The sequence below is a fragment of the Stenella coeruleoalba genome, assembly GCF_951394435.1.
Source record: "Stenella coeruleoalba genome assembly, chromosome: 5".
Lineage (NCBI taxonomy): Eukaryota > Metazoa > Chordata > Mammalia > Artiodactyla > Delphinidae > Stenella > Stenella coeruleoalba.
The window spans coordinates 87,995,661-88,014,704 of record NC_137150.1 but is presented as its reverse complement, the minus strand read 5'-3'; the positions used below and the strand labels follow the sequence as shown (position 1 = coordinate 88,014,704).

General features: G+C 38.2%; 1 protein-coding gene across 13 annotated transcripts in view; it reads left to right on the top strand.

Moving 5' to 3' along the window:
- Positions 1 to 19,044, top strand: part of LOC307186545 (uncharacterized protein) — a 1,017,825-nt gene that overhangs the window by 601,384 nt on the left and 397,397 nt on the right. The window contains exon 8 of one of the 13 annotated variants that reach the window (XM_079921780.1): positions 17,595 to 17,653. The exons of the other annotated variants lie outside the window; for them this stretch is intronic. The gene's annotated coding sequence lies outside the window, so the exon portion shown is untranslated. The remainder of the gene's footprint in view (positions 1 to 17,594; positions 17,654 to 19,044) is intronic. 13 annotated transcript variants of the gene reach the window in all.

The following is a 19,044-nucleotide window of genomic DNA, read 5'->3' as shown; positions in this document are numbered from 1 at the left end:
TGGGCTGTGGATTTGTCATACACAGTCTTTATTATGTTGGAGTATGTTCCCTCTATACTCATTTTGTTGAGCATTTTTATCATAAATGGATGTTGAAATTATCAAAAGCTTTTTTTGCATTTATTGAGATGATCATATGACTTTTATTCTTGAATTTGTTAATATGGTGTATCTCATTGATTGATTTACAGATATTGAATGATTCTTGCATCCCTGGGATAAATCCAACTTGATCATGGTTCTGATCCTTTTAATGTATTGTTGAATTCAGTTTGCTAATATTGTGTTGAGGTTCCCTGCATCTGTGTTCATCAAGGATATTGTCCTGTAATTTTCTTTTATGTGGTGTATTTGTCTGGTTTTGGCATCAAGGTGGTGCTGGCCTCAGAGGATGAGTTTGGAAGTGTTTATTCCTCTTAAACTTTTTTGAATAGTTTGAAAAGGATACACATTAACTCTTTTAAATGTTTGGTAGAATTCACCTGAGAAGCCATCTGGTCCTGGACTTTTGTTTGTTCAGATAATTTTTATTACTGATTCAATTTTATCACTGGTAATTTGCCTGTGCATATTTTCTATTTCTTTCTGATTCAGTCTTGGGTGATTGTACATTTCTAAGAATTTATCCATTTCTTCTAGGTTATTTATCTTTATTAGCATATAATTATAATAATCTTTTATGAGCCTTTGCATTTCTGTAGTGTTGGTTGTAACTTCTTTTTCATTTCCAATTTTTTTTATGAGTCCTCAATTTTGCTTGATAAGTCTGGCTAAAAGTTTTGTCAATTTTATTTATCTTTTCAAAGAACCAGTTATTTGTTTCATTTATATTTATTATTATTATTAATTATTATTATAACTTTATGTTTTGTTTATTCTTCTTTTTCTAGTTCCTTTAGGTGTAAGGTTAGATTGTTTACTTGAGATTTTTCTTGTTCATGAAGTAGCCTTGTGTGGCTATAAACTTCCTTCTTATAACTGCTTCTGCTGCAGCCAATAGGTTTTAGATCATTGCATTTTCATTTTCCTTTGTCTCCAGATATTTTATAATGTACTTTTTCATTTCTTTAGTGGCCCATTGATTGTTTAGTAGCATGTTGTTTAGGGCCCATGTTTTTGGTAATTTTTTCTTGTAGTTGATTTGTAATAGCATACAATTGTGGTCAGAAAAGATGCTTGATGTGATTTCAATCTTTTAAATTTATTTATACTTTTTTATGGCTTACCGTATGATCTTGCCTGAAGAATATTCTGTGTGTACTTGAAAAAAATAGGAATTCTGTTGTATTTGGATTGTCATTTAAGGCCAATGTTTCCTTATCGATTTTCTGTCTGGAAAATATGCCCTTTGTTGTAAGTGAGGTATTAAAGTCCTCTACTGTCATCCTATTACTGTCAATTTCTCTCTTTTTGTTTGCTAATATTTGCTTTATGAATTTAGGTGCTCTCAGGTGTTGGGTGCAACAACAACAAAACTTCATTTTTTTACAATTTACAATTTTACAATTTTACAATTGTTATATCTTCTTGTTTGATTGATCCCTTCAACATTATATAATGCCCTTCTTTGTCTCTTGTTACAATCTTTGCTTTAAAGTTTACTTTATCCAGTATAAGTATTGCTACTCAAGATATCTTTTTTTTTCATTTGCATGAAATATCTTTTTCCATTCCCTCACTTTTAGTCTGCATGTGTCTTTAGATCTGAAGTGTGTCTCTTGCAGGCAGTATATATATGAGTCATGTTTTTTTATCCACTCATCTATTCTGTCCTCTGATTGGAGCATTTAGTCCCTTTACATTTAAGGCAGTTTTTGCTAGATATGTATCTATTGCCATTTTGCTGAGTGTTTGCTCATTGTTTTTGTAGTTCTTTTAGTTCCTCTCTTCTTTTGCTCTTTTCCTTTGTGATACATTGATTATCACAATAATGTTACGTTTGGATACCTTTCACTTTTTTGTGTGTGTGTATCTATTATAGATTTTTGGTTTGTGGTTACCATGAGGATCATATATAACAAACTACGTAGGTAGATTGATAGATAAAGTGGGTGATCTCTTTTTTTTTAATTTAATTTTATTTATTTTTTTAAACAGAAGCTTCTTATTAGTCATCAGTTTTATACACATCAGTGTATACATGTCAATCCTAATCGCCCAATTCATCACACCACGACCCCCAGCCCCCTGCCATTTTCCCCCCTTGGTGTCCATACGTTTGTTCTTTACATCTGTGTCTCAATTTCTGCCCTGCAAAGTGGTTCATCGGTACCATTTTTCTAGGTTCTACATATATGTGTTAATATATGATATTTGTTTTTCTCTTTCTGACTTACCTCACTCTTTATGACAGTCTCTAGATCCATCCACATCTCAACAAATGACCCAATTTCGTTCTTTTTTATGGCTGAGTAATAATATTCCATTGTATATATGTACCACATCTTTATCCATTCGTCTGTCGATGGGCATCTAGGTTGCTTGATGTCCTGGCTATTGTAAATAGAGCTGCAGTGAACATTGGGGTGCATGTGTCTTTTTGATTTATGGTTTTCTCAGGGTATTTGCCCAGTAGTGGGATTGCTGGGTCATATGGTAGTTCCATTTTTAGTTTTTTAAGGAACCTGCATACTGTTCTCCATAGTGGCTGTATCAATTTACATCCCCACCAACAGTGCAAGAGGGTTCCCTTTTCTCCACATCCTCTCCAGCATTTGCTGTTTGTAGACTTCGTGATGATGCCCATTCTAACTGGTGTGAGGTGATACCTCATTGTAGTTTTGATTTGCATTTCTCTAATAACTAGTAATGTTGAGCATCTTTTCATGTGCTTCTTGGCCATCTGTATATCTTCTTTGGAGAACTGTCTATTTAGGTCTTCTGCCCATTTTTGGATTGGGTTGTTTGTTTTTTTAATATTGAGCTGCATGAGCTGTTTATATATTGTGGAGATTAATCCTTTGTCAGCTGATTCGCTTGCTAATATTGTCTCCCATTCTGAGGGTTGTCTTTTCATTTTGTTTATGGTTTCCTTTGCTGTGCAAAAGCTTTGAAGTTTCATTAGGTCCCATTTGTTTATTTTTGTTTTTATTTCCATTACTCTAGGAGGTGGATCAAAAAAGATCTTGCTGTGATTTATGTCAAAGAGTGTTCTTCCTATGTTTTCCTCTAAGAGTTTTAGAGTGTCCAGTCTTACATTTAGGTCTCTAATCCATTTTGAGTTTAATTTTGTGTATGGTGTTAGGGAGTGTTCTAATGTCACTCTTTTACATGTAGCTGTCTAGTTTTCCCAGCACTACTTATGGAAGAGACTGCCTTTTCTCCATTGTGTATCCTTGCCTCCATTGTCATAGATTAGTTGACCATAGGTGCGTGGGTTTATCTCTGGGCTTCCTATCTTGTTCCATTGATCTATGTTTCTGTTTTTGTGCCAGTAGCATATTGTCTTGATTACTGTACCTTTGTAGTATAGTCTGAAGTCAAGGAGTCTGATTCCTCCAGCTCCGTTTTTTTCCCTCAAGACTGCTTTAGCTATTCGGAGTCTTTTGTGTCTCCATACAAATTTTAAGATGTTTTGTTCTAGTTCCATAAAAAATGCCATTGGTAATTTGATAGGGATTGCATTGAATCTGTAGATTGCTTTGGGTAGTATAGTCATTTTCACAGTATTGATTCTTCCAATCCAAGAACATGGTATATCCCTCCATCTGTTGGTATCATCTTTAATTTCTTTCATCAGTGTCTTATAATTTTCTGTATACAGGTCTTTTGTCTCCCTAGGTAAGTTTATTCCTAGGTATTTTATTCTTTTTGTTGCAATGGTAAATGGGAGTGTTTCCTTAATTTCTCTTTCAGATTTTTCATCATTAGTATATAGGAATGCAAGAGATTTCTGTGCATTAATTTTGTATCTTGCAACTTTACCAAACTCATTGATTAGCTCTAGTAGTTTTCTGGTGGCATATTTAGGATTCCCTATTTATAGTATCATTTCTTCTGCAAACAGTGACATTTTTACTTCTTCTTTTCCAGTTTGGATTCCTTTTATTTCCTTTTCTTCTCTGATTGCCATAGCTAGGACTTCCAAAACTATGTTGAATAATGGTGGTGGGAGTGGACATCCTTGTCTTGTTCCTGATCTTAGAGGAAATGCTTTCAGTTTTTCACCCTTGAGAAAGATGTTTCCTGTGGGTTTGTTGTATATGGCCTTTAATATGTTGAGGCAATTTCCCTGTATGCCCACTTTCTGGAGAGTTTTTATCATAAATGGGTGTTGAATTTTGTCAAATGCTTTTTCTGCATATACTGAGATGATCGTATGATTTTTATTCTTCAATTTGTTACTATGGTGTATCACGTTGAGTGATTTGCATATATTGAAGAATCCTTGCATCCCTGGGATAAATCCCACTTGATCATGGTGTATGATCCTTTTAATGTGTTGTTGGATTCTGTTTGGTAGTATTTTGTTGAGGATTTTTGCATCTATATTCATCAGTGATATTGGTCTGTAATTTTCTTTTTTTTGTAGTATCTTTGTCTGGTTTTGGTATCAGGGTGATGGTGGCCTCATAGAATGAGTTTGGGAGTCTTCCTTCGTCTGCAGTTTTTTGGAAGAGATTGAGAAGTATGGGTGTTAGCTCTTCTCTAAATGTTTGATAGAATTCACCTGTGAAGCCGTCTGGTCCTTGAATTTTGTTTGTTGGAAGATTTTTAATCACAGTTTCAATTTCATTACTTGTGATTGGTCTGTTTATATTTTCTATTTCTTCCTGGCTCAGTCTCAGAAGGTTGTGCTTTTCTAAGAATTTGTCTATTTCTTCCAGGTTGTCCATTTTATTGGCATAGAGTTGCTTGTAGTAGTCTCTTAGGATTCTTTGTATTTCTGCGGTGTCTGTTTTAATTTCTCCTTTTTCATTTCTATTTTATTAATTTGAGTCCTCTCCCTCATTTTCTTGATGAGTCTGGCTAATGGTTTATCACTTTTTTTTATCTTGTCAAAGAACCAGCTTTTAGTTTTATTGATCTTTGCTGTTGTTTTCTTTGTTTCTATTTTATTTATTTCTGCTCTGATCTTTATGATTTCTTTCCTTCTGCTAACTTTGGGTTTTGTTTGTTCTTCTTTTTCTAGTTCCTTTAGGTGTAAGGTTAGATTGTTTATTTGAGATATTTCTTGTTTCTTGAGGTAGGCTTGTATAGCTATAAACTTCCCTCTTAGAACTGCTTTTGCTGCATCCCATGGGTTTGGATCGTCATGTTTTCATTGTCATGTGTCTCTAGGTATTTTTTGATTTCCTCTTTGATTTCTTCAGTGATCTCTTGGTTATTTGGTAACGTATTGTTGAGCCTCCATGTGTTTGTGTTTTTTACGTCTTTTTCCCTGTAATTCGTTTCTACTCTCATAGTGTTGTGGTCAGAAAAAGTGCTTGATATGATTTCAGTTTTCTGAAACTTACTAAGGCTTGATTTGTGACCCAAGAAGTGATCTATCCTGGAGAATGTTCCCTGCGCACTTGAGAAGAAAGTGTAATCTGCTGTTTTTGGATGGAATGTCCTGTAAATATCAATTTGGTTTTGGATGGAATGTTCTATAAATATCAATTAAGTCTATCTGCTCTATTGTGTCATTACAGTTTCTATTTACTTACTTATTTTCATTTTGGAAGATCCGTCTGTTGGTGTAAATGAAGTGTTAAAGTCCTCTACTATTATTGTGTCACTGTCAATTTCCTCTTTTATAGGTATTAACAGTTGCCTTATGTATTTAGGTGCTCCTATGTTGGGTGCATATATATTTATAATTGTTATATCTTCTTCTTGGATTGATCCCTTGATCATTATGTAGTGTCCTTCCTTGTGTCTTGTAACATTCTTTATTTTAAAGTCTATTTTATCTGATATGAGTATTGCTACTCCAGCTTTCTTTGATTTCCATTTTCATGCACTATCTTTTTCCATCCCCTCACTTTCAGTCTGTATGTGTCCCTAGGTCTGAAGTGGGTCTCTTGTAGACAGCATATATATGGGTTTTGTTTTTGTATCCATTCAGCAAGCCTGTGTCTTTTGGTTGGAGCATTTAATCCATTCACGTTTAAAGGTAATTATCAATATATATGTTCCTATGACCATTTTCTTAATTGTTTTGGGTTTGTTTTTGTAAGTCCTTTCCTCCTCTGTGTTTCCCACTTAGAGAAGTTCCTTTAGCATTTGTTATAAAGCTGGTTTGGTGGTGCTGAATTCTCTTACCTTTGGTTTTCTGTAAAGCTTTTGATTTCTCCATCGAATCTGAATGAGATCCTTGCTGGGTAGAGTAATCTTGGTTTTAGGCTCTTCCCTTTCATCACTTTAAGTATATCATGCCACTCCCTTCTGGCTTGTAGAGTGTCTGTTGAGAAATCTGCTGTTAACCTTATGGGAGTTCCCTTGTATGTTATTTGTCATTTTTGCCTTGCTGCTTTCAATTATTTTTCTCTGTCTTTAATTTTTGCCAATTTGATTACTGTGTATCTTGGCGTGTTTCTCCTTGGGTTTATCCTGTATGGGACTCTCTGGGCTTCCTGGACTTGGGTGTCTATTTCCTTTCCCATATTAGGGAAGTTTTCCACTATAATCTCTTCAAATATTTTCTAGGTTCCTTTCTCTCTCTCTTCTCCTTCTGCGACCCCTATAATGCGAATGTTGTTGTGTTTAATGTTGTCCCAGAGGTCTCTTAGGCTGTCTTCATTTCTTTTCATCCTTTTTTCTTTATTCTATTCCTCAGCAGTGAATTCCACCATTCTGTCTTCCCAGTCACTTATCCGTTCTTCTTCCTCAGTTATTCTGCTATTGATTCCTTCTAGTGTAATTTTCATTTCATTTATTGTATTGTTCATCTCTGTTTGTTTGTTCTTTAATTCCTCTAGGTCTTTGTTAAACATTTCTTGCATCTTCTCGATCTTTGCCTCCATTTTTTTTCCGAGGTCCTGGATCATCTTCACTATCATTATTGTGAATTCTTTTTCTGTAAGGTTGCCTATCTCCACTTCATTTAGTTGTTTTTGTGTGGTTTTATCTTGTTCCTTTATCTGGTACATAGCCCTCTGCCTTTTCATCTTGTCTATTTTTCTGTGAATGTGGTTTTTGTTCCACAGGCTGCAGGATTGTACTTCTTCTTGCTTCTGCTGTCTGCCCTCTGGTGGATGAGGCTATCTAAGGGGATTGTGCAAGTTCCCTGATGGGAGGGACTGGTGGTGGGTAGAGCTGGCTGTTGCTCTGGTGGGCACAGCTCAATAAAACTTTAATCTGCTTGTCTGCTGATGGGTGCAGCTGGGTTCCCTTCCTGTTGGTTGTTTGGCCTGAGGCAACCCAACAATGTAACCTACCTGGGTTCTTTGGTGGGACTAACGCAGACTCTGGGAGGGCTCATGCCAAGGAGTACTTTTCAGAACTGCTGCTGCCAGTGTCCTTGTCCTCACGGTGAGCCACAGCCACCCCCCGCATCTTCAGGAGACCCTCCAACACTAGCAGTCTCCCCTGGGGTCACTGCTCCTTCCCCTGGGTCCCGATGCGCACACTACTATGTGTGTGCCCTCCGAGAGTGGAGTCTCTATTTCCCCCAGTCCTGTCGAAGTTCTGTAATCAAATCCTGCTATCCGTCAAGGTCTGATTCTCTAGGAATTCCTCCTCCCGTTGCTGGACCCCCAGGTTTGGAATCTTGACGTGGGTCTCAGAACCTTCACTCCAGTGGGTGGACTTCTGTGGTATAAGTGTTCTCCAGTTTGTGGGTCACCCACCCAGCAGTTATGGGATTTGATTTAATTGTGATTGCACCCCTCCTTCCATCTCATTGTGGCTTCTCCTTTGTCTTTGGATGTAGGGTATCTTTTTTGGTGAGTTCCAGTGTCTTCCTGTCAATGATTGTTCAGCAGTTATTTGTGATTCTGGTGTTCTCGCAAGAGGGAGTGAGAGCACGTTGTTCTACTCCACCATCTTGGTTCAGGGACCCCTTGTGATCTCTTAAGTTTGAGTATATTCTAACAACCCTGCATTTTTACTCTCCCCACCCATGTTTAATGTTTTTGACATTGTATATTATATTTTTTTATTCTGCCTATTCCATCAGTACTTATTGTGGATATAGATGATTTCACTACTTTCTTCATTTAACCTTTCTACTAGCTTTATAAGCAGTTGATCTGTTTTTACTGTATATTTGCCTTTACCAAAATTTTCTTCATAATTTTCAAATTTCTAGTTGTGGCCTTTTCTTTTCTGCTGAGAAAAGTCCCTTTAACATTTCTTGTAGAACTGATTCAGTGGTGCTGAACTCTTTTATCTTTAGCTTGTCTGTAAAACTCTCTATCTGTCCTTGAAATCTGAATTACAGCCTTGTCTGGTAGTATACTCTTGACTCTAGGTTATTTCCTTTCATTACTTTGAATATATATTTCCCTTCCTTTCTGGCCAGAAAACTTTCTGCTGAGAAGTAAGCTAGTTGTGTTCTGGGAGTCCCCTTATGTGTAACTAGTTGTTTTTCTCTTGCTCTTTTTAGGATTCTCTCTTTATCTTTAATTTTTGCCATTTTAATTGTAATCTGTATTGGTTTAGACCTCTTGGGTTTGTCTCATTTGGAACTCTGTGTGCTTCCTGAACCTGAATGTCTGTTTCATTTCCCAGATTAGGGAATTTTTTTACATCTTATTTCTTCAAATAATTTATCTGCCCTTTCCTTTCTCTCTTTTCCTTCTTGGACCCCTATAGTATGGAAATTAGTATATTAGATATTGTCCTTGAGGTCTCATAAGGTATACTCATTTATTTTCATTCTGTTTTCTTTTTTCTGTTCATCTTGGGTGATTCCCAGTACTCTGTCTTATAGATCACTGATTTGGTCTTCTGTGTTGTCTACTCTGTTGATTCCTTCTAGTGTACATTTTATTTCAGTTATTGTATTTTTACCTCTGTTTGCTGCTTCTTTATATTTATGCTCATACATTCCTCTCCTGAGCTCAGTGAGCACCTTTATGATTATTACCTTGAACTCTCTGCTTATTAGATTGCTTGTCTCCACTTCGTTTAGTTCTTCTGAGGATTTTCCTTGTTTTTTCATTTGGAGCATATTCCTCTGTCTCCTTATTTTGCCTAGTTCTCTGTGTTTATTTCTATGCATTAGATAGGTTGGTAATGTTTCGCAAATCTTGGAGTAGTGGCCTTATGTAGGAGACATCCTCTGGAACCCAGGAGCATCCCCCCACCAGAACTGTATGCTCTAGGGGTGCCCCCTGTGTAGCCTGTGTAAGCCCTTATAGTGTGGCCTGGTAGCTCCTTCCATTATGATCGTGTCAACTACTGTGGGTGTGCTGGTAGGTGGGGCTGGCTGCCGGCTCAGTTGGCTGCAAGGCCTCGCCTTGTGTGGTGGCTGTTGGTCTGCTGGATGGTGGGGCTAGGTGCCTGTGTACCTGGTTGCACAGGTTGAGGGACCAAAGAGCCACGGGGTTGGTGTCCACCTCCTGGGTGACGGGGCCAAGTCCTTGTGGCTGGCTCTGTGGCCAGAGGGTTGCAGTGCTGGTGCCAGTCTGCTGGTAGGTTGTTAAGCCCCCAGCACTAATAGGCTAGAAGGAGGACTGCAGAATGGCACTTGTCAGTACTAGTGTTCATGTGGTTGAACAAGCTTTTAAAAATGGCTGCTGCCAATGTCTCTGTCCCCAGGCAGAATACCAGTTGCCTCCTAACTCCCTGGGAAGCTCTCCTAGATCAGCAAGTGGGTCTGACCTAGGTTTCTTTCAGACGACTGCCTCTGCACTGAGACTTGGAATTGTGAGATTTTGCACATGTTCTTTAAGAGCAAAGTCTCTGTTCCTATAGCCCTGTCACTCTCTCAGACATAAGCCCCACTAGTTTCCAAGCCAGACATTCTATGGGCTCATCTCTCTGGTGTAACACCCCAAGGATGGGGAGCCTGATGTGGGGCTCAGACCCCTTGCTTCTTGGGGAGGACCTCTGCAATTGTGATTATCTTCCCATTTGTGGGTTGCTGACCCAGGGGTGTGAATCCTTACTATACTATGTCTCTGCCCCTCTTACCCATCGTGTTGTGGTTCCTTCTTTTTATCTTTAGTTGTGGAAAATCTCTTCTGCTAGTCTTTGGGTTGTACTCATAGATAGTTGCTCTGTGAGTAGTTGTGATTTTGGTGTTCCTGTGGGAGAAGTTGAGTTCAAGGTATTTCTAGTCTGCCATCTTGGCCATGCCCCTTAGCCAGTCTGTGTTTTTGTTTTTGTTTTGTTTGTATGTTTGTTACGGCAGCCTGAATGAACTAAGAAACTAAGACAAAAGGTGGGGATATTACTGTAACAAATGCCATGGAAGAGGCTTTGGAACTGGGTATTGGGAAGAGGATGGAAGAGTTTTGAGATGCATACTAGAAAAAACCCACATTACTGTAAACCAAGCATTAAGGGCAACTTTGGTGAGAGCTCAGAAAGAAAAGAGTAGAGTTGGAAAGAAAGTCTCAGTTTTCTTAGAGAATAGCTAAGTAATCCAGAACATGACTTGGTAGAAATATGACGGTTAAAGGTCATTTTGGTGATATGTCAGTTAGAAATGAGGAACATGTTATTGGAAACAGAAGGAAAGGCCATCGTTGTTACAAAGTAGCAAAGAACTTGGCTGAATTATGTTCCTATTCTAGTGTTTTTTAGAAGGTAGAACTTGCAATTGATGAAATTGGTTATTTACCTGAAGCTGTTTCTGAGCAAATTGTTGAAGATGTGCCTTGGCTCCACCTGATTGCATATAGTAAAACACGAGCAGAGAGAAATAACTTATAGACAGAATTGTTAAGCAAAAAAGCAAGCAAAACTTAAGGACTTGGAAAATTCTCAGCCTATCCATATTATAAAAAATTAGAATGCTGTGGGTGTGGCCAGGTGACCGTTCGATAAGAAGATTAGTATGTAGCAGCCATCTCAACAGAAGCTAGGAGCTATTCTCCAAGACAATGAAAGAATGCCACCAAAGGTGATGTGGAGATCATCAGAGCTGCCACTCACGTCACAGGCCCAGAGTGCAAGGGCCCAGAGGGCAGAGCAATCTCAAAAGAGGGCTTGTGGGTATCTGTGGGACCTAGGCTTGCACTGCCTGATACTATGTAATTCACCAGTTCCTCTCCCTACACCTCAGTGCTGCACTCCTCATCTGCCCCAGGTTTGGTTCTGGTGGGCTCTAGTATAGCACACAGCCCCTCCCCAGGCTGCAGGCAGTTAACTTTGTCAGCATCTGTGTGGAGCAATCTCTGCCCATGACAGAGTGCACAGGCTCACAGGGCATGGCTACCTCTACCTAGATTTCAAAGAATAGAGCTGCCTGGAACCAAGGTGGGCACAGGACCCCTACCCTGGAGAGCCACAGGCACAGCCCCTGTAGGGAGCCACCCCAGGGTAGGGCCCAAGCAGATTTGACATGAAGCTGTTCTGCTGAGCCTTGGGGATGATGTTGCCACTCCACTAGGCCTGGTGGGCCTAATGGAATTTGCCTTATTAAGTTTTGGACTTCCTTGGGACCTGTCATTTATAAAAGAGACCCCAGACCCTTATCCCAGCCACCATGTGAAGACACAGGGAGAAGATAGCAATTTATGAAGTGAGCTCTCTCAACTGGCACTAAATTTGCAGATGCCTTGATCTTGGACTTCTTAGCCTCCAGAACTGTGAGAAATGTTTATTGTTTAAGCTACCCAGTCTTTGATATTTTTGTTATAGCAACCTGAGCAGAGTAAGACAGCTACCCAGATAGTAAGTTTTAGAGGCTAGGCCCCAAAGTAAGTTTGAAGATAAAGTATACCTTACTGGCTCATTTTAAAATAATTATCAAATTTGTTCCAAGGTTGTTTTTTTCAACACTTAACTATTAAAATATAATGGTCAGTGAAATAAATTTCATAGTTATGAGCCCAATTTTACTTTATTTCTACCACTTTTTGTTTAAAATTTATGTGTATAAGTATATATACACACATTAATATATACACATATATGTTTATAAGTACATACATACATTCAAAATATGTATATACACCACACAAATACACACATACATGTATAGAAAAATTTTAAAATTTACCTTCTGTCATTTAAAGGATTTTATCCTAGGCATTGCTACGACTTGTAAGTATATAAATTATTTTTTTATTCTTATAAAGATGTTTGTCTAAAGACAGCATTCAAAACTCTCAAAATGAAGAGGCAGCCTGTCTTCTTTTTTTCTTCTAAATGAAAATGTGCTTCTATTTTCCAGTTATCAATTCTGTAGGATTATGGCATGATTACCAGCTATGAACTAGAAGCTTTCTTGAGTGATGATTGTCTCTGACAATTATTTTGGTATTCATTGAAATAATATGGTATACTGTTATTTTTATGTGTGTAAGTTCTATCTTTCAAGCAGATTCTAAGTTTCTTGATAATGTATCCCCTCATCAACCCCCCTTCCCAGAGACTATTATGGGAATGGGCTCATTGTCTCCACTGGGTTATGTTTGAGCATAAGAACAGAAGGTCACAGAAATTGGTAAAGTAAGTAGTTGGTTTATTTTAATACTATGTCTCACAGAAACCAAGGACAGGAAATACAGCCGGTTCTCATAAGAAAAGAAGCTTAAACAGTAGAGTCAGTGTAAATGATATAGAATGAGACATTTTCTGATATTTTGGAATTGCAGTTAAAGCTAATTGTAAATTAAGCTTACAACAGACTCCTAGTGCTTTATATTCTAAAGAGAATTCCAATGAACAACTCATAAGGGTGGCCAGATTTCTCTCCACAGAGCTTACCAATGATTACTCCACCACGCTCTCTCTAGAGAAGAAAAAGAGAGACTTGAGGGTATATAGAAGGGTCAGATTGTCTTGGCACTGCACGTGGGCAGAGTGTACCAAAAATGGTAAGAGGCTGCTAAGTATCCTCTTGCATCTCTCCCTTCTTCTCAACTACAGAAGAGAGAAAGTAAGAGCCACTTACCAGTAGCATAGCCAAGTTTGAGGGATGGTCGAAGAGAATCACTAGGAGAGACTGGGTATACCTCTAACAAATGGAATTGGGCATCTCATTACCTGAGTGGATGTTGGTCAAATTGTAGAACTTGAAAGCCCATTCTTGTGATCACGAGAGCAGAGAATAATGAGGCAGCTCTTGAAGACCTTGATTTGTATGCTCTGAATTTGGGGTGATGTGCATTTATTGTCTACAGCTTTTGGCAGGCTGAGGGTCATCCGGAGAATCCCATGCTATTAGGACTTGGAGAAAGCATGATGCAAGGTATTGGGAAGAAGATGGAGGCAACCTCTATTCCATCCTTATTGTCTTTGACCCTCAGTTGATGAGAGAGCAAATCTCAGCAGTCACTGGGTGTTTGATTGAAGGAGAAAGGGAATTAATGAAGGGACAGAAGACAGAGCTGACCAGACAGCTGCCAGGCAAAACAATGGGATGCCTAACATAAAAAAAGGATCAGAAATTGGACTTCAAACAGGATCACTTCGGGACAAAGCTGCCTCTGTCTGAGAGGATAATCTACAGTGGACTGGTCTAGGATCGAGGTGATGCCCATTCCAAGAAAATCACACTTACCATCTCCTTGGGGACATCCAGAATCAGATAGAATCAGATTGAACCAAAATGTCCAGGGATGTTTATCACCAGAGATAACCTTACCAAGTTAAGTATGGGAACATTTTCTCATGTCTTTCCACCCACAAGCTATTAAAAGAACAAGTGACTAGAAGGTGTGAATGGGAGTGGGGCAGTGTGGGCAGTAAGTTCTTTGAATCAGATGCGTGACTGGAATATTAAACTAGACTGAATTAAATTTTAATGACGGACAGTGACCAAAGCATCTTTTTAAGGCGAAGGAAAGGGACCTAGTAGGGCACATTTGAAAGGAATAATTAGGGCTTCCCTGGTGGCGCAGTGGTTGAGAGTCTGCCTGTCGATGCAGGGGACACGGGTTCGTGCCCCGGTCCGGGAGGATCCCACATGCCGCGGAGCGGCTGGGCGCATGAGCCATGGCCGCTGAGCCTGTGCTCCGCAACGGGAGAGGCCACAGCAGTGAGAGGCCCGCGTACTGAAAAAAGAAAAAAAAAAAGTGAATGAAAGGAATAATAAAAACTAAAACCAGCCAATGTTAATAAAAACTAATCTTTTTAAAGTCAATGTCTACTTCTCTCATGGGTTTTTTATCTTTTGCCTCTTTCAGTTACAGGTGTGATACAGTCTCTCTCATTTTTTTCTTTTCTTTACCTTTATCTCCTCTTTATCTACATAGGTTTGTCCTGCCTGAATATAACTTAACATGGCCCCAAGGTTATATGACCCCAGTGCAAATCACCATATGACTATGTGTCTTCTAATATGCATTTTCAAGAGAAGATATTAACTTGCTTAACTCATCTAACAAATTGATTCTCCTTAGGTGTGTCATTGGTCCAGTTAGCTTTGGCCATGATGTGGACATATGGTACAAATGGCAGAAAAAATGGAAGATTGTTGTAAATTTTCTTAGGAAGGGACATAGCAAGTAGGTAGTCATTACTTAGAGTGAGTGTTCACTTAATGTTTTGTGGATTGTGATACATTTTGGATGAGTCGATTTCTTGAACATGTATCTGTAACTTTCTCAAATCACAGAGTGGCTCTCTGGTATTATGTCAGAGTAAATCATAATAGATCTATTTACCTACCTATTGCTCATGAACAAAGAGGAAGTTTTGTTAAGCATGTCAAATCTGACATCTCTTCTCCATCAGGAAGAAGAAATGAAACAAGCAAGATAATCTTCCTTTAGCTTACTTGCTCACGATTAAGCAGAGAGCTTCAAGTAAATGAAAAGTGCAGTTGCATTAGTAATGTACTTGTTCCTCAAAGTGGAGTATAAAAAATTATATATACAGCTGAATATCGCTGTTAGAGAAGCACTGAACTTCATGGGGTCAGACGGGCTTGGAACTCCTGTATCGCAGTGTTCTGAATATCTCACACCATGTCCTTGAGAGCAGCAGAGGGTTTTGCATTTGATATGCAACTGAGGAGACACACATACATGCTGGACAATGTATTTTCTTGTTACTTGGCAACAGTTTCTTTTTCCTCTTAGCAACAGTAGAGAGAAGAGCTTTTAGAAAACTTACAAAAAAGAGAAAACAGAAGAAATCAAAGCCTTTCATATTTCCTTTGGCTGGAGGGCATATTAGAAGGAAGTGGATTCAGCTGTGGATAAAATGAAGTATATTTGTTACCTAGTTATGGTTATGTCCCTATTGAAATGTAACCAAAAGTTTTAATATCTTAGTCATATAATTATTTCACTCCTATACTACAGTTCATTAAGTATTACAAATCATAGCCCTCTTAGTCAATTTATATTCATGTCGGTTTTCCCAGTATGTGTTACTCACACTGATAAGAAACATATCAGGAAAGGTAATGATTTTCAGGTGACCTGTTATTATTGGTTAACCAGCCACTGCCTGGATTTCTCACTTATACTACAATTCTTTCTTTTATATTTATAGAAACCTTGTTTCTATTTATATATTAAAAAGGTGACGTTTTAATTACCGAATTTGAGTTATGTAATGTTTACACATATACACATACATGTGCCTTGACAATGCCCATTTTTTTCAGCTTTTCAAATGCCTCATTCTCCCTTCATGCCACTTCATATTCTGTAAAAACCACCATCACCTCTTCTTAAAAGGCAGTATAGTATTGTAGAAGACCATGGACCCTAAGAGCAGACAGCTGAGTTCAAACACTAATTCTGCTCCTTACTGGCCCTGTGCCTCAATTTCCTCACTTGTAAAACGGAGATGATGATAACATCTTTAGGGTTAATATAAAGATTAAATGAGTTAAAGTATGTAAAACATTTAGAACAAATTGTACCACATTATGAGCACATATGTACTAACTACACCATATTATGTTTCCAGGCTCTGCTCCAGTAACACCTCCACTAGGAAGCTTTTTTTAGTGCTTCCTATCTGGATAAGAGTCACCTCCAAAGTTTGCATATGGTACTCCTCTTCTATGCCCAGTGTGCTAGCATACATCTACCATTTCCCCTAACTTAAAACAGATATAAAATACAAAACCCTGAGACCAATCTCAGCAGCACTAGTGAAAGAGATATACAATTCAATATTTGAGTCTCAGCAGTAGGTATAGCTTTTGCTTAATCTCTGCCTTCACCCTCCACAAACTGGCATTGCCTTTTATTAGTGTGTATGTGAGGAAGATCTCTGCTCCCTCTCTGCTTCTTGCTTCTATTATCCTCTTTTAGTTTTTTCTCCCCAAGCACACAAAAGGAGCAATTAATAAAATTGTTGGTCAGATGCACAAAAAATGGATTAGACCACTGTCTCTAATGGGCAACTCTGTGTAGAAGCTCACTGTGTGTGCACCCACGCTTCTACTCCAGGCAATGGGGAACCAATGCAGAGTCCTCTTAGGACTCATCCACCTTGCTCTCCACTCTTCCTTCCAACTGACTCGAAGAACGTTCATGAATACTTATATCTCCTCTACTAACAAACAGTTCAGCCCAGGATTGGTAAAATGCCAGAATTTAATTTTGTGCATTTAGTTTCATACATCTCTTGGGCATCTATGCTTGCCCATAGTTTCTAACTGGGCTTTACCAGGCCTCTGCTTTAAGCATATCAAACACGAGACTAATTAATGTCAAATTGACATTTTATACTTATTCCTTATATATAGAATGAGTCTTATGGTAAATTTATAAGAAAGGATGCCTTGTCAAGACAGGGTTAGTGTATTCCTAGATTTCTTTAGGATATTGGGATGAGGCTTTATTCCCAGCTTTTCTTTGAAGTTAAATGTTATCTTGAATTCATTGTGATACAGAAATTACTATTTTGTAAAATAGGGGTAAATGCAGTTAGCGTTCACAAATCAAACTTGTAGAATCATATAATTCTCTGTCGGAGACCTGGGCTCTAAATTCAACTCCACAAGCAAGAACCTAGTATAGTATTGTGTGACATTAGGCAAATCATTTAACCTGTGACATATTTCCCTCAAAGGAAGAGATATAAAATACATTCTACTTACTTTAGTATGTTATAGTGGTTGTTTAAATGTACATGTATGTAATATATATATATATATGTATATATATATAAAAAATAAATGTTTATGGCATTATTTTCTAGATGAAGAAACTGGGAAGTTAACTAAGTTGTTTAAAGACACACGGTTTTTCAGTGGAAGGAACTAAATATCAGGCCATTCCTCCTTGCATCCATTTCCTTATCCTTCTTCAAAATGAAGAAAATTCCATAATGTGAGGGAATTCAGGGCAGCCAGGAATTCTGTCTTGTAATTCTCCATCATCTTAAGTGTGGGAACCATAGTATACAAAAGTTTTCGATTGAAGGTTTTTACTTCCAGAATTAGGTAAACACCCAAGCAACACCACTGATGAGTCTGAGTACCAGTTATATCACCTACTCACCTACACAGTGACGTATCTGGTTGGTTGTGTTACGGGTTGCCCTAATCTCTCAATCTCATGACTTCCTTCTTGTGTCCTCCCCAGAACAACTATCTCCTCTGCACCTGTACCAGTACTCCCATGACTATGCTCTGGACCTTGAGGTGAGTGAGTTCTGAGATGGAACAGTCCTCAGTGATGCATGTGGCCTCTGGACTCCAGGCCCTTTGCCTGTTAATCTCATTACATACAGGTCAGGCCTCTCACCACTCCTGAGGGTCAGTGGAATAGCAACCTCAAAGCCAGAGCCACACAGTCTGTCTAGACAGAAAAGGACCCCTTCCAGAGAGGAGAGAGTCTCATCCATTAGAGCCCCCAAATTCCTCAAGACTGGAATCCACCCCGACTATGGCAGTCTTGTAATATTCTCTTTCCATCAAACAGAAAACAGCCTGGGCTATTCTGGCAGCTTGTCAGGACCTCACTGTCCTGACTAATCCGTCTATCCTAACCCTCATTCCATATGTATCTTTTCTCTGGAAAACTCACTCACCACTTCTTCCAAAACTTTTTCCAAGCTTATGTCCCAGATTCCATGTTTTACATTTTATAATCTCCTTTGTATAGTTAATCATCAAAGTGGTTGATATTTACAAACTTCTTGGTCTCACATCATTATTCTTGAATTTTATCATCATCCTGGGTAATTTTCACGTTTGTGTGAAAGACTTGTATAAAACCCTAACCTCTCAATTTCTCGACCTCCTTTTCCCCTGGATTCGTACCTTCCCTTCATTTGTATTAGTACTCCCACAGCTACTCTCTGCATCTCTTGATCAAATGTTGAAACATTTAGCTTTCAGAGCTCTGAGATGGAACAGTTGTCAATGATGAAAGCTCCTATACTTCCAATTATCTAACTCAGCTATGCTCATTTTACATGTTTAAGGTAAGTCAGAAGGAGGTGAGAAAAAGGTAAATAAAGGACACCAGGGATTAGAGGCTTTACTGAACTCAACTTTCATGGTTTAGCATCTCTTAGACTATATTGTAGACTTAAATAAATATATGTTCAAATATATTTTACCTGGGTTTCACACTGCTTTCAGAAAGCCATTTTTGAATGCTTACCTCTTCCCTCTCTCTCTCTCTCTCTCTCTCTCTCTATATATATATATGTAAATATATAAAATACAATAATAAAGTAACACATAATATTAGTTTTAACTTATTTCATTAAATAATTAAATATATTAAATAATTATTTAAATTACTTTAAAATAATTGGAAAATTGGTAAGATAAAATATATAAAAAAGTACAAATTTAAAAATTTTCTTGTGACACCACAATAAATCAACCCCTACTTTGGAGACAGTGCTCTAGTTTTTGTCCCATTTTCCTTACATAAAACCCATCTAGAAAACTCTGATTCTGAATCTGATCACCAGGCGGTTGAGCTCTCCTAGAGTAAGAACCACAAATGCCAATCTTGCTCTCTGTTATAGGCCTGCTCTCCATTTTAACTGAGCGCTCAACACCACCAATTAATGTTT